This window comes from Cebus imitator, unplaced genomic scaffold, assembly GCF_001604975.1.
Source record: "Cebus imitator isolate Cc_AM_T3 unplaced genomic scaffold, Cebus_imitator-1.0 Scaffold578, whole genome shotgun sequence".
Lineage (NCBI taxonomy): Eukaryota > Metazoa > Chordata > Mammalia > Primates > Cebidae > Cebus > Cebus imitator.
The window spans coordinates 282,470-298,235 of record NW_016107893.1 but is presented as its reverse complement, the minus strand read 5'-3'; the positions used below and the strand labels follow the sequence as shown (position 1 = coordinate 298,235).

The window sequence follows — 15,766 nt, the reverse complement described above, 5'->3', positions numbered from 1 at the left end:
TATTATGTAAATTTAAATTTTATGGCATGAGTCTAGTGGAACAGCCATCCAGGTGGACTTCGGAAGTCTGACTGAAGGTGACTGAAGTTAGAATAAGACACATTGGAGACACACAGGAGTCAATGGTAATTTTCCCCAGAGGTGGAGAAAGCAGGTAGAAAAGGCTTCTCTTGGAGAAGAAAAACTTAAAATGATGTTGGAATGTGAGTGCAGAGCCACTAGGACCAGTAGAACTAAGTTCATTCTATCCTACAGCTCTGAGCTGTAGTAAGGGATAGCAAGTGGGGAAGCCGGGGAGGGGTGGCCTGGGCCCTGCTGGGGCAGCAGCATGGGAAACCATGCTGCAAAAGGCACAGAGGGGAGCTGTGTGTTTGGGGGATACTCAGCCAAACGCAAAAGGCCAAAGTGAATGCAATATACATATTTCCCTTTTGAGACTCCCCTCCACCCCTTTTATCCCATATGGTTTTGATAATTATTTTTAAATGGAAATTCAGGGAACAGCAGGCAGTAAGTACTTGAATTAGGACTTCATATTGAGAGGCTCCGTGGGGCACATGGCAAATTTTATTTCTTCCTCCCAATAAACCATAGGGGAAAGCTGGCATTTCTAATCCTAATTGTAGGAGTTCAGTTCCCTCTCACTCTGACCATCACTTTTTTTTTTTTTTTTTTTTTTTTCCTCCTCCCTGCTGTGCCTCCTAGATCTGTCCTCACTTGTCTACTTGAATGTCAGGATGGGAAGGGACCTAGGCCATCTCCTCCAGTTTTTTTTTTTTTTTTTAAGGAGGAGAAAAAAGGGCTGGCTGCTCACTCCCTCATTCACAATTGCCACTCCCCTGCTATGCACACAATAAACACTTGTTAGAGAGACAGAGTTGACTGTAAATAACACAGGGTCCCATGGACATCTGAACACAGGGCCCCTGAGGAGTCAGCCATTTGGGCTAGCACACAGACACCCTCTGAGTGGTGGCTTTTTCCTAACAAAATAATTATTCTGATTTTGTATGTATCACTAGTCCACTGCAATGGTTCCCAAATACTGATGGACAAAATAGCTCTCTCAGGTCTGCAGAAAATGAATTTTAGAATAATGTAGTGTTTGAGTGTGTATGAGAGAAAGGTTGCCAATTATCCTTTCTGGAAAGGCTTGTGTTCTTCTTCTATACATATCTGTGCTAATTTAAAAGAAAATCTTTTTATTAAATGGGATTTCTAATAGACAATGGTGATTTTTAACATGATTATTTTCTAAAACATGATTCTAGAAACCCTATGATAAATCTCCATTTTTAGAAACTTTACTTGTTCAGGAAATCCAAAAAAAAACTAAGAACCACTGGGACAGCAAAAAAAGTGGCTTGGGAATCAAACCAATCATATCAAACTATATCATTGTTTGACCACTTACAAAGTGATGGCCTTGGGCCAGTTACAGTACTTAGCTTCTCTGAGGCTTAGTTTTTTGTTTAGCGTTAAAAGAATTGATGTTTAATTAATAGGGTCAATGTGAAAATTAAATAATATCACCTATGTAAAATGTTTCAGAATTAATTTTCCTCCCTCTCTTGCCCTTTCCACCTAATTAATGACTATATCCTTTAATGATCACGAAGGATCTGAACATTCGGATTAACAGCCTCCTGAACTCTCTTATATGCACTATACTCCCCATAAACAGACAGACAAGATAAGTTAGTCCCCAGTTGAACTGTGTCATCACAAAAGGACTAATTTGAATGATTTTAGTACTGGTTATGCTTTAATTAATTTCTATTTATATTACCTTCCAGATTGTCTGTGATGGCAAGAGTGAGTCCTTATCTCCTCTTTGTCTTTAGCACAAAGGACTGTGTGTGTGTCAGAGCAGCTGACATTTAAATAACTGTAAATGGTACAGAAGGAAGGAACACCTGCACATGATTAGAGTCATACTGTCATTTCCTGCTCTTATGCAGAAAAGGCTCAAGACTGAACCTCTGGCTTGCTCATGCTATAACTCTGACTGAATACAAACACATATAAGGACCATGTGAAGTAATAACATGGACTCCCTTGAAGGAAATAAAGTTCTCTTGAAGTCAGTGGCAATGAAAGTGGAAAAAAAAGAATACATTGAAGAAATACTGAGGATATAAGAAAAAAATTCTTGCTAAAACATCATCTTTCATGTACATTTGTAGCAGCTGGGAATCGAAGTGATTCTACTATCTCCCACCATGTGATTATTGACAGTTTATTTCTCCTACTGGCATTATGCAAAAGGTGACAGTTGAATAAAGGAAAGAAGAGTTCCTTTAAAAATCTTGCTTTAGGTAAACGTATAAATAGAGAAAATACACAATTTTCTTTACTGAGACATTAGCTGCAAGTAGCATAAGGAACTGTAATAAGAATCGATATAGGGTTTTTAAAGAGGGTTAGAAAAACCCACACAATGAGAACAATTAATGACATTGTCTAAAAAGAACCTGAAAAGGTCAACTAAATAATTTATCTTAATGTTCACAATAATGAATAAAGCCCAAGATTTCAAATGGATTTGATTAAGCACAATCTTCAAGAACGATATTGTTCTGTGATCAACCTGAGAGCCACCCACATAACACAGACTGACATTAGTGCAAGCACTCAGTGAAGCAAAAAAGGCAAACCAAATAGCCTGTAACATAAAAATAGAAATTTTAGGTTGCTATTGAGCAAACGACATTTCAAATCATCTTACAAAAGAGTCTGACCCAATTTCCAGTAAATGTACATATACCCACATCGCCAAAGTTTTGAGTAGTGGGAGAAGGATAGGAGGAAGTGTTTGTAAGTTTGCACTATGAATCTCAAGCCTCGTTTTGGCTTATATTAGCTGACTTGTTTTATAAATGTAACAATATCACTGAATCTCCACTTTCTAAAGTGTACAGATAGAAATGACTACTTCACAAGTTTTTTTTTTTTTTGATGATGATGATATAAAGAGATAAACATCAAAAACTCTTTGTTTTTGGTACCTATTGAGTTTTATGAAATGTTTTCTTTTCTCCCATATGTGAGTTAGTTAGAAGAAGTGGAAAGCATGCCTTTGAAACTAGAAAACACCACCCTGCCATCTACTGTAACTTTATCTTAGCTTCAGTCCATGTATTAGTAAAATGTAAATAATATCAATCATATAATATTATAAAGGTAGAGTTCATAAGTGTTTAACAAATAGTCTTATCTTATGATTTGATTTCTATTCCTTTTTTTATTTTCCATGAGAAAACTAAAGAGTTTTGTTTGCAGTTTCCTAAGCAACAGCAAACTCACTTTTTAGCCCTTTCTAATGCCACAGTGAAGGGAGAGTTTTCTCACACATAGCCACAAGGCTTCCCTGGTATGTGCATGTGTCAGTCTTATCCAACACACCTTCTCCAATGCACAGGGATGAATGTTTTCAAGCAATCTGTAGCTTAATTTATGTCAAAGTAATAGAGTGCCAGCAGGATTGTTTTAATGGATTTGGTTTAGACAGACTTTGCCTGCTCAGTAAATCCAGCAAAACCTCACAGCATACTTCACAGCCAGGAAGGATGCTGAGTTTGGCCCTTGTTCCCTCCCTCTCCACCTTCCTCCTTGCTATTTTTTTAATAATCCTCTTTTACAATAGGCTCATGTACCAAGGCCAAAATTTATATTATATTCTTATGAATAATCAGTTAAATAATCACAATGCTATGCAGATTCATTTAAGTAAAATATTCAAATAAAAATTAATCTTTTAGATGATAATGATAACAGTGAGTTGATGATGTTGAGAATGACAACTGGCAGTAGCTGGACTGTGGTGGTGACAGTGGTAGAGATGAAGGCAGTGGTGATGGAGGTGCTGACAGTGATGGTGGTGGTTTCAGTAATGGTAGTGACTTAAGTAGTGTTGACTGTGGACATTCTTGGTGTGCTTGAGCATTAAGATCCCTGGTTTGTAGCATTTGCCCATTTTTCAAGAAGTGTACACCCCTGCCATGGTCTATTTTTGAGCTGTCAATATGTCAGTGAATGCTGAATTGGGAAGAGATGTTAACAATCGTTTCTCATGAGCTGGTATAAGCCAGTTTCTGCATTCCTCTAAGAAACGGTGGTGTTAGAAGCTGTGGTTGTGGTAGTGATGATGGTAGTCGTAATGGTAATGGTACTAATGGCAGCAGTTGTGGTGATGGCAGATGACACAACCAGTGATGATGATGGAGATAGTGGCGATGGTGATAACAGTAGGAGATGGCAATGGTGGTGGTGATGTCGGTGGTAACGGTGATGATAGTGGAGTGGTTGATTGTGGTGGGGGCAGTGATGGTGACATTCGTGATGGTTATGGATATAAGAGTGGTCACTTTAGCATAACACTTTATAATAAACAAGGCACTTTTACCTTACCTTATTTAAGTTACTTTGTTTAACTCTGAGGTTAAATATTTGGTTAACAATACTTTTATCTCGTTTTACAGACTGGAAAACTGAGCCTGAAGAGACAGTAGAGCATAGTGATAAGACAAGGCCTTGGAAGTGGCTCTGCTTTAGAATCCTAGTTTTGCTTCTTTCTAGCTATGCAATCTTGCCCATTTGTATCATCTTTAACATAGTGAAACTAGCACATTCGTTTTAGAATTTGCATGAGACTATTAATATATTGAAATCATTTTTATATTGCAATGAGATATGAGATAATAGAAAATATAATTACTTGTAATAAAAGGAAAATAAATTTTAACATTCTAGGGATTATGTTTCTGTTAAATAAAAGGTTTCTGTTTATTTATTGTTCTATTATAATGTTTTGTTTGTTTTATTTTTGTCCACTGACTATTGTAAATACTCAACAGGTGAGCATTTGATCCTAAGGACTGAAGACAGTTTACTTGCTTTGTGTAATAGGAAGAAAAGGATTTAGCTCTCCTGAAATAGTGTTTGAGAGAAGCTGCTAAGAAGAGAGAAGAGGGGTAAGAGCGAGAGGAGTAAACCACAAAGTAGAAATAGGCTGGAATTGGGTGAGAAGAGTATAGTGGGCTGAATAATTGCCACTTAAAGATGTATTGTTTTAATACCTAGAATCTACAAATGCTACATTAAAAGTAAAAAGACGGAAGAATGGGGGAGGGTTCTCTGCATATGTGATTATGGATCTCAGCATAGGAAGATTGCCCTGGATTTTCTAGGTATGTCCTAAAGTCATCACAAATGTCCTTTTAGGAGAAGGGCAAAATGATACTGAACATACATGGAAGAAGAGAAAGTGATGTAATGATATGGACAGAGATTGGAGTGATGCTACCACGAGCAACAGAATGCCAGAAGCCACCAGAAGCTGTAAGAGGCAGGGAATTGATTTCCCTTAGAAGCTGTGGAGAGATTTTGGCCCTGCTAACACTTTCATTTTTATCCTAATAATATTCTTTTAGGATTTTCAGCCGCTAGAAATGTAAGATAATAAATACCTGTTGTTTGTTGTCTTAAGCCACAAAGTTTACAGTTATTTTGTTACAATAGCCACAGAAAACTAATATAAACAGTGAAATTTCTTAGTCTTTCTCAAAAACATTTTACAGATAGGATGTTTAATGTGGATATTAGCATTGTTTGCATTGCTTCACTGTTAATCTCATTTTGGCATTATCCTCCTTTAAGAAATGAGCCAGCCAAGAAACAAAACTTCACCAAAGTGAATTATACCTACAAATGCTTCACTCAGCTGGGTTTGAATTTGTTTTATGCTCATAGGAATGCTAAGATTCATATATAGGACATGAAATAGCATTGCAGACATGGAGCCAAGAAAACAAGGATGCCATGACAATGTGAGAAAGATCATGCATTTGAGAACCTACTAAGATAAACAGTCTCATTGCTCAAACATGGTTGGAAAAGAGCCAGAAAATTAGCTTTAAAGCAGTTTAGAGAGGGGAGGCAGCACAGATCTTTAGAGCTATCTTGCCATTGTCCAGGTGTGCCCTGTATGTAAGTCCTAATAAACTCATCTACTCATCCAGCTGGACTTGTCCAAGTCATTCTTTGGTCTTTCAACTTCTTTCCAGTTTGAGAGTGGGGGAGGATATTAGAGTCCCATGTTTTTCTTGTAACAGTCTCTTAAAGGGTATGTGAGATACATTCATTATTAATGTGTTTCATTATTATAATTGTTTTCGTCCTAGTCAGTTTGGGTTGCCATAACAAAATACCACAGACTGGGTGTGTTAAACAACAAATGTTTGTTTTTCACAGTTCTCGAGACTGGGAAGTTCAAGATCAAGGTGCCAGCAGATTTGGTTCTTGGTGAGGGCTCTCTTCCCAGTATGCTGACAGCTACCTACTTTCTGTATCCTCACATGGCCATGACAGGAAGCTGTTTTATCTCTTCTTCTAAGAGTGTTAATTCCATCATGGAGAGTCCACCCTCATGTCCTCATAAAATCTAATTACCTTCCCGAGGCCCTGCCTCCTAATATCTTCACCTTGGGAGTTAGGGCTTCAACACATGACTTTTGGAGAGATGTAAACATTCAGCTCATAATGCCGTTTTTATTATTTGTTTAAGGCTCTGACAGTTGTTAATTGTAGAGCCAGGGCATGAATGAGACTAGAATGAGGTAGAGGATAGTTTGAATCTGTGCTTTACTGAAGATAAACCATATGTCCTTGGATCAATCATTTACTTTTATACTTCAATATCCTCATACATGAAACAAAATAATATCTTCCCTCATAAAGTTATAATGAAGACTAAGGTAAATAAAGCATATAAAATGCTTAGCACCAATACTGACACATAATGAATGTTCAATAAAAACTATTATAATCATGATTCTTACTATTAACTTAGATCTTCTCAATATAAATCTAATCTTCACTCAAATCTACTTGATTTGCCACTTTTCTTTGTCTTGATAGTATCTTAATTAGAAAATGCTCAGGTGCTCTCTTGAAGATGACATTTAAAAAACCAAGTTGTATTGTTTGTGTGGTCTGCACTTAAGCCTGGGAGGCCTGAGGCAGCAGTGTTGAGGAAGTTTTTATGTTACAGAGGAGAAAAAAGCTTGGCTTTCTTTTGTGCCAGTAAAATTAACACATGAAGACAAATAATGAAGTCAGAACTTTGGAATTCATGGAGCTGGACAGAATAATGATAAAGTTGTAGGCAAATTTAGGATAGATGCTATAAATTGTGAGTGTATGTATATTAGTTATCTATTATCATGTAACAAATTACACAATAACTTGGCTTAAAATAACAAACGGTTATCTCATAATTTTTATGTGTCAGAAATTTAGGAAGAGTTTATCTGGGTGGTTTATTCTCAGGGTCTCTCATGAAGTTTCAGTGCAGCTGATGGCTAGGGCTGTAGAATTCATTTCTAATCACATGGCTGTGGGCAGGAGGCCTCAGTTCCTCATCATATGGGCCTTTCCACAGAGCTACTTGAGTCTTTCCATGACATGGCAACTTGCTTCCCAAGAGCAAGTGATAAAAGAGAACCAGCAAAGTGGAAGCTGTGATCCTTTTATTATCCAGTATAGGAAATGACACACAATAATGTCTACTCTATTTGTTAGAAGTGAGTCATTATGTCTGATCCTCACTCTGTGGGAGGAAAATTAGACTCCACTCCTTCAGGGAAAGAGTATCAGATTTTTGGACTTATTTTAAAGCCACTACAATACAAAAGGTATAGCCATCCAGGATTAAACAAACCATGCTGCAATGAACCATGTCAAGAAAATGGCCTGAACAAACTAATAATTACTTCTAATCTTTTCTTCTTCTTACATTCCTTCTTCTTGCTCTACATTTTTCTTTTTCTTTCTTCTTAATAAGGGAGATCTAAATTTCAAATAGCATAAAGGATATAGAAAAGGAGAGACAAAATTGCAAAAAATAAATAATTCACACTGGGAAAATGCAAGAACAATTCACCCACTTTAGAAAGATCAACAAGCATAATTAGTTATAAGTGATAGCAATACCCTAACACAGAAACACACAGAAAAGGATTTTGTCTATCCAAACAGGGGTTATTTTCTTAAGTTACTCCAATCAGAACTATAGCCTTTTTGTATTAGTCTGAGTTTTCCAGAGAAATAGAATCAATAGGATATATATACACAAGGAGATTTATTATGATAATTGCTTTATGCAGTTATGGAGACCTGAAGTACCATGATGTGTCATATACAAGCTGAAGATTCAGAAAAGCCAGTGATATAATTCAATCCAAATCTAAAGACCTCACGCTTCCTCTTTTATTCTATTCAGGTGGTTCTTCAAAGGAGGATAATATACACCCATATTGGCAAGGGGATCTTCTTTACTAAATCTATTAATTCAAATGATAATCTCTTCTAGAAACACCTTCACAGACACTTTCAGAAATAATGTTTTACCAGCTATCTCATTACCCTTTAACCTGGTTAGGTTGACACATATAATTAAACATCATAATGCTTTCATTTGATTGAGGAGTAATGCCCATTCTTTAGAAACTGGAGGCTGTTGTTAAGAGTGCACTGTCGAGGCTTCAATGACAACTGTGGTTACTCTGCCCCTTTAGAATTAAATATCAGTGAACGACAGCTCTGCTAAGAATTTAACCCCATTCTGAGAAGGCTGCGTATGCCTATATAGTTTCATAGTCTCCATAGTTCTGTAATTCGCTTCTAGCTTTTGAATCCTCTTTAAATCTCTATGAAACTTATATCTTAAAACTCATGAGAATTCTTTTCTCTCTGTTTCATGCTAGTTCATCTTTCTACATTAAATGGGGATGGTCCTAGTCTTCTTACATACTCAGAACAGTCTAGAAAAAAATTTTTTTTTTTTTTGCCAAAGGGAAATAACTGGGCAATCCATAAATTCAGTCTGTTGGCAGTATTTGGAGAAGGAAGAAAAGAAGCATAGAATATCCCATTGACTAAGTAAAAGCCAAGGAGAATTCACATGTCCTGAAAAGAGTATGGGGCTCAGACAACACTAGCAATTATGGATTCTAGTCGATTTTGAAAATTCGAGTGAGCTGACTTCCTGATGACTCTCACAGAAGGCAGCCATCACATTAAGAGGAAACTTGAACTGCAATCCCTCATTTTCTTTTCATTTTCATGAAAAAAGTCAGCATAATGGGAACTGATAAGAGAGCCAATTCACTGAAATATGAAAATCAAAGAATTAGCATTTATCCAAATTCTTCAGCTGAGCCTATCATGGAAAGAGCTTGTTTTAATCACATCAAGTTGCTGCTTCGTGACTCTGGAGTTTCTTATGAGCTAAAACACCCCTTATTCTTATGGGCAAAATTAATGACTTGACCAAAGAATTAGATTAGTGAAGCAAAGAGCCTTTGAAGATCTCCAGGAAAAACCTCCTCAACATTTTCAAGTTGTCACTCCATGAAACAAACTTCAGTACTAAATCTTTTGGAATTAGTCAGTCTAATGATCACCTCCATGTCTCCTGTTCTCAGACACAAAATTCTGTTCTCTTAAAATAGTTTTGCATGAGTTCCTGGTCTGTTTGCATGGCCACTATTCTCTCTCCCAACTAACTTTATGGAAGATAAATGAGGCCCACTGACTTTATAAGAAATGCTTAAGTGAAGTTTGTCCTTGGTTGTAACTTTAAAGGCTGCTGTTATGGTGGGTTTTTTTATGCCACTGTGGAGTCCAAAAGTTTTCTGGCATTTACCTGGTCTTGTCTCAATTAAGAATTATTTAATTTTAATTCTCAGTTTTCTATGTGAAGTTATAATATCTTCATGAGAAGTAAATTCTAATTGCACTGACTAGGTGTTTTATTCCCAAACTGCTACGCAGTTTTTGAATTATCATGTAAGTTCTCTTTGTCCTATGGAAAATTACTTGTTTACCCTGATCTTAGAAATGATAGCTAGGATAGTTAAGATGGTAAAAACTTCGAGTAGTCTTTGAAATATTAGTTTGTCAGAACCGAAGGAGCAATTTCAGTGTACAATCAACAGCTATATTTAGTAAAACTCTGCTGTGATTAATACATGCCAGGGTTGGTCACATCACAGCAGAGTTCTGTGATCTCTTTCCATCACATTCAGCTCCTTATTCAAACATCCAGCTCCTTCTTCATCAACAGACTCAGATATGTCACTCAACAATTGTAGATGTGGTTTGTCTCTGCTTACTCCATTTCACTCAAAGCTGCATAGAAAATACATCTGTTGCTCTGCTCTCTGTTTTCCCCCTTATTTGACCTAATCAAATATTTATAATTATTCTCAAAGGTCAATTTTATGTTCTAAATTTATCTGTATATAAATATAATCATATAGAAATGTATATACTATAAAATCAATCTTCATTATTCATAGATTCCATATTTGAAAATTTGCCTATTTGCTAAAATTTATTTGTAACTCCAAAATCAGTATTTGTGCTTTCAAGGTCATTCATGTACATGTATAGAGCATGGAAAAATTAGTCATGTAACCTGCGAGTTCCCAGCTTGAACACTTTGAGTTATATGACATGAAAGTTTTCAGACTGAACAAGGAGTTGCCCTACCTTCTTGCCAATTTTTAAAAATTTTTGTGCCTTCTTTATTGATGATTTCCCTGTTTAAATTGAACCCAAGGTAGAGTGGAAAAGTGCTGTCCAGTGCTCCTAAGTTCAAGAAGGCTGTAGTGGGCCTATGAAGGGAATACATGTGTTAGATGAGGTTTGCCAGGCAGGAGTTGTAGTGCTGGTGGCCATGAGGTCAATATTAATGAATAAAATATATGTCTCTAAACAAAACACACATAAGACAAGGTCAAATGTTGATCAGTAGACAGTATTATAACCAGAGGCTCACAGGAACCTAACTCTATACTTCCCCTAGGAACAATGGTCCCTAGCTTTCAGTAATTCAATATTCTTGGCTAATTTATAGAATAAAATTACTTCAAATAACATTAATTGACTATACTTATTTATAACAGGGAGTTCATAAATACTTAAAATATAGGTATTAATGTGGAGTAGAGGAGGGAGATTGACCTAAGAGTCAAGAAGTGAGTATTTCAGGTACAGGCTCATAATTGACCTAATTATTTGTCTTCTCAGACTCAAGTACTACATTTCATTCAAAACATAGTAAAACACAAAGAAAAAAATACATACACACAAATCAAAAAGAAGTAGAGATTTATATTTAATGATCAACCTTGCTTCCTTCTTCTTTTGCTGCTTCTCCTTGTGTAGAGATTTAATTTCTAGTAAATTATTAATTGACAAGATGGCCAAATTAAAACAGCTCTGGGCTGCTGCTCCCAGTGAGACAAAATGCAGACTGGTGATTTCTGCACTTCCAACTGAGGTTCTTAGTTTATCTCATTGGGACTGGTTAGGCAGTGGGTGCAACCCACAGAGAGTGAGCAGAAGCAGGGTGGGGAGTCACTTCACCTGGGAAGTGTGCAGAGCCAGGAGACCTCCCTCCCCCAGCCAAGGGACAAGGTGAGAGACTGTGCTACCTGCTTCTAGTACTATGTGTTTCCATGGATTTTTGCAATCAATGGATCAGGTGATTCCCTTGTGAGCCGATGCCATCAGGGTCCTGGGTTTCAAGCACAAAAATGGGTGGCTGTTTGGGCAGGCACTGAGCTGCAGGAGTTTTTTTATACTCCAGCTATACCTGGAACTCCAGTGAGACAGGAGACCTGTCCACTCCCCTGGAAAGTGGGCTGAAGTCAGGGAGCCAAGCAGTCTCGCACAGCAGGCCCCACTCTCATGGAACCCAGCAAGCTTGCTTGAAATTCTCACTGTCAGCATAGCAGTCTGGAGTTGAGCTGGGACTATTGAGCTTGGTGTTGGGTGGGGGAGTGATGATCACCATTACTGTGGCTTTAGTAGGTGTTTTTCCCCTGACAGTGCTAAGGAGACTGGGAGGTTTGGACTTTGCAGTGCAGCAAAGCAGCTGTGGCCAGACTGCTTTTTCAGATTCCTCCTCACTGTGTAGAGTATCTCTGCAGGAAATCCAGCTGCTCCAGTCAGGGGCTTACAGATAAACCTCTCATCTCCCTGGGACAGAGCACCTGGCTAGAGGAGGGGCAAATGGGGTCACACCTTCAGCAGACTTAATCTTTTCTGCCTGCTGGCTCTGAAGACAGCAACTGACTCTGACAAGGGCGTTTCTCCTAGCACAGCACATTAGCACTGCTAAGGGACAGACTGCCTTTTTTTTTTTTTTTTTTTTTTTTTTGAGAAAGAGTCTCGCTCTGTCTGTTGCTGGGTTGGAGTATAGCGGCACAATCTCAGCTCACTGCAACCTCTGCCTTCCAAGTTCAAGTGATTCTCCTGCCTCGGCCTCCTGAGTAGCTGGGACTACAGGCCTGCGCCACCACGCCCAGTTAATTTTTGTAATTTTAGTAGAGATGGGGTTTCACCATTTTGGCCAGGATAGTCTCAATCTCTTGACTTTGTGTTCCACCCACCTCAGCCTACCAAAGTGCTGGGATTACAGGTGTGAGCCACCACACCCAGCCCAGACTGCCTTCTTAAGTTGGTCCCTGACCCCCATGCCTCCTGACTAGGAGAGATCTCCCAACAGGAGTTGACAGACACCTCAAATAGGAGAGCTCCGGCTGGCATCAGGCTGGTGCCCCTTTGGGATGAGACTTCCAGAGGAAGGAGCAGGCAGCAATCTTTGCTATTCTACAGCCTTTACTGGTAATACCCAGGCAAACAGGGTCTGGGATGGGCATCCAGAAAACTGCAGCAGGCCTGCAGAAGACGGGCCTGTTAGAAGAAAAACTAATAAACAAAACAGAACAACAACGACGTCAACCAAAAATATCTCCCCACAAAAATCCCATCTAAAGGTCATTGGCCTCAAAGATCCAAGGTAGATAAATCCACACAGATGAGGAAAAATCAATGCAAAAATGCTGAAAATCCCAAAAGCCAGATGGCTCTTCTCCAAATGATTGCAACATCTCTTCAGCAAGGATACAAAGCTGGATGGACAATGAGATTGACAAATTGACAGAGTAGGCTCCAGAAGATGGGTAATACAAACTCCTCTGCGCTAAAGGAGCATGTTATAACTCAATACAAAGAAGCTAAGAACCTGAATAAAAGGTTACAGGAACTGCTAACTAGAATAACCAGTTTAGAGAGAACATAAATGACCTGAAGGAGCTGAAAAACACAGCACAAGAACTTTGTGAATCATACACAAGTCTCAGTGTGCTATATTCAGGAGACTTATCTCACATGCAGAGACACACATAGGCTCAAAATAAAGGGATAGAGGAATATTTACCAAGCAAATGGAAAGCAAAAAAATAAAAATAAAAAACAATCAAACAAAAATATAGCTTGCAATTCTAGTCTGATAAAACAGACTTTAAACCAACAAAAGTATAAAAAAGACAAAGAAGGGCATTATATAATGGTAAAGGGATCAATGAAAGAAGAAGAGCTAACTATCCTAAATATATATGCATCCAATAAAGGAGCACCCAGCAAGTGAACATAATAGACATCTATAGAACTCTGCACCCAGATAAGCAGAATATACATTCTTCTCAGTGCCACATAGCACTTATTCTAACACTGACCACATCATTGGAAGTAAAACATCCCTCAGCAAATACAAAAGAATGGAAATCATAATAAGCAGTCTCTCAGTCCACAATGTAATAAAATTAGAACTCAGGATTAAGAAACTCACCCAAAACCACACAACCATATGTAAATTGAAGAACCTGCTACTAAATAACTCCTGAGCAAATAACAAAATTAAGGCAGAAATCAAGAAGTTCTTTGAAACCAATGAGAACAAAGAGATAATATACCTGACTCTCTGGGATGCAGCTAAAGCAGTGATACGAGGGAAATTTATATCACTAAATGCCCACACTGGAAAGCAGGAAAGCTCTAAAATCAACACCCTAACATCACAATTAAAAGAACTAAAGAAGCAACAGCAAACAAATTCAAAAGATAGCAGAAGACAATAAATCACTCAGGTTACAGCAGAACTAAAGGTGATAGAGACCTGAAGAAAGCTTAAAAAAAAAAAATCAATGAATCTAGGAGCTGGTTTTTGAAAGAAAAGAAAAATAAACTGCTAGCTAGACTAATAAAGAAAAAAAGGAGAGGAAAGTCAAATAGACACAATAAAATATGATAAAAGAGATATCACCAGTGACCCTACAGAAATACAAACTACCATCAGAAAATACTACAAACACCTCTAGGCAAATAAACTAGAAAATCTAGAAGAAATGGGTAAATTTCTGCACACATACACCTTCCCAAGATTAAACCAGGAATAAGTTGAATCTCTGAATAGACAAATAACAAGTTATGAAATTGAGGTAATAATTAATATCCTACCAACCAAAAAAGGCCAGGACCAGAGGGATTCACAACCAAATTCTACCAGAAGTACAAATAAAAGTTGGTACCATCTTTCTAAAAGTATTCCAAACAATATAAAAGGTGGGGCTCCTCCCTATGAAGGCAGCATCATCCTGATACCAAAACCTTGTGGCGATGCAACAACAACAAAAAAGAAAACATCAGGCCAATATCCCTGAGGAACATCAATGTAAAAATCCTCAATAAAGTACTAGCAAACTGAATCCAGCAGCACATCAAAAAATCACCATAATCAAGTCAGCTTCATCCCTAGGATTCAAGGCTGGTTCAACATACACAAATCAGTAAACATAATCCATCACATAAACAGAACCAATGACAAAAAAAAAATGATTATCTCAATAGATGCAGAGAAGACCTCTGATAAAATTCAACATCCCTTCATGTTAAAAACTCTCAATAATCTAGGTATTGATGGAACATATATCAAAGTAATAAAGCTATTTATGACAAACCAAGAGCCAATATCATATGGAATGGGCAAAAGCTGAAAGCATGTTCTTTGAAAACTGGCACAAGACAAGGATGCCCTCTCTCACCACTCCTATTCAACATAGTATTGGAAGTTCTGCCCAGGGCAATCAGGCAAGAGAAAGATATAAAGCACGTTCAAAGAGGAAGATAATAAATAAAATTGTCTCTGTTTGCAAATGACATGATTCTATATTTAGAAAACCCTGTCTTCTCAGCCTCAAAACTCCTTAAGCTGATAAGAAACTTCAGCAGTATCTCAGAGTACAATATCAATATTCAAAAATCACAAGCATTCTAATACACCTACAATAGACAAGCAAAGAGACAAATCATGAATCAACTTCCATTCATAATTGCTATAAAAAGAGTAAAATACCTAGGAATACAATTTACAAGGGAGGTGAAGAATCTCTTAAAGGATAACTATAAACGACTGCTGGAGGAAATAAGAGAGGACACAAACAAATGAAAAACATTCTATGCTCATGGATAGGAAGAATCAAGATAATGAAAATGGCCATACTGTCCAAAGTAATTTATATATTAAATGCTATTCCCATCAAACTATCATTGACATTCTTCACAGAATTAGAAAAATCTATTTTAAATTTCACATGGAACCAATAAAGAGCCCATATAGCCAAGACAATCCTAAGCAAAAAGAACAAAGCTGTAGGTATCATGCTACCTGACTTCAAACTACACTGTAAGTCTACAGTAGCCAAAGTAGTATGGTACTGGTAGCAAAACAGACATATAGACCAATGGAACAGAACAGAAATCTGCAAAATAACACCACACATCTACAACCAACTGATCTTTGAGAAACCTGACCAAAACAAAAAACGGGAAAAGATTCCCTGTTTAATAAATGGTG

At 37.5% G+C, this 15,766-nt stretch overlaps 1 long non-coding RNA gene across 1 annotated transcript in view; it reads right to left on the bottom strand.

Annotated features, from left to right (window-relative positions):
* Positions 1 to 15,766, bottom strand: part of LOC119469134 — a 477,229-nt gene that overhangs the window by 272,087 nt on the left and 189,376 nt on the right. The gene's annotated exons all lie outside the window — the stretch shown is intronic.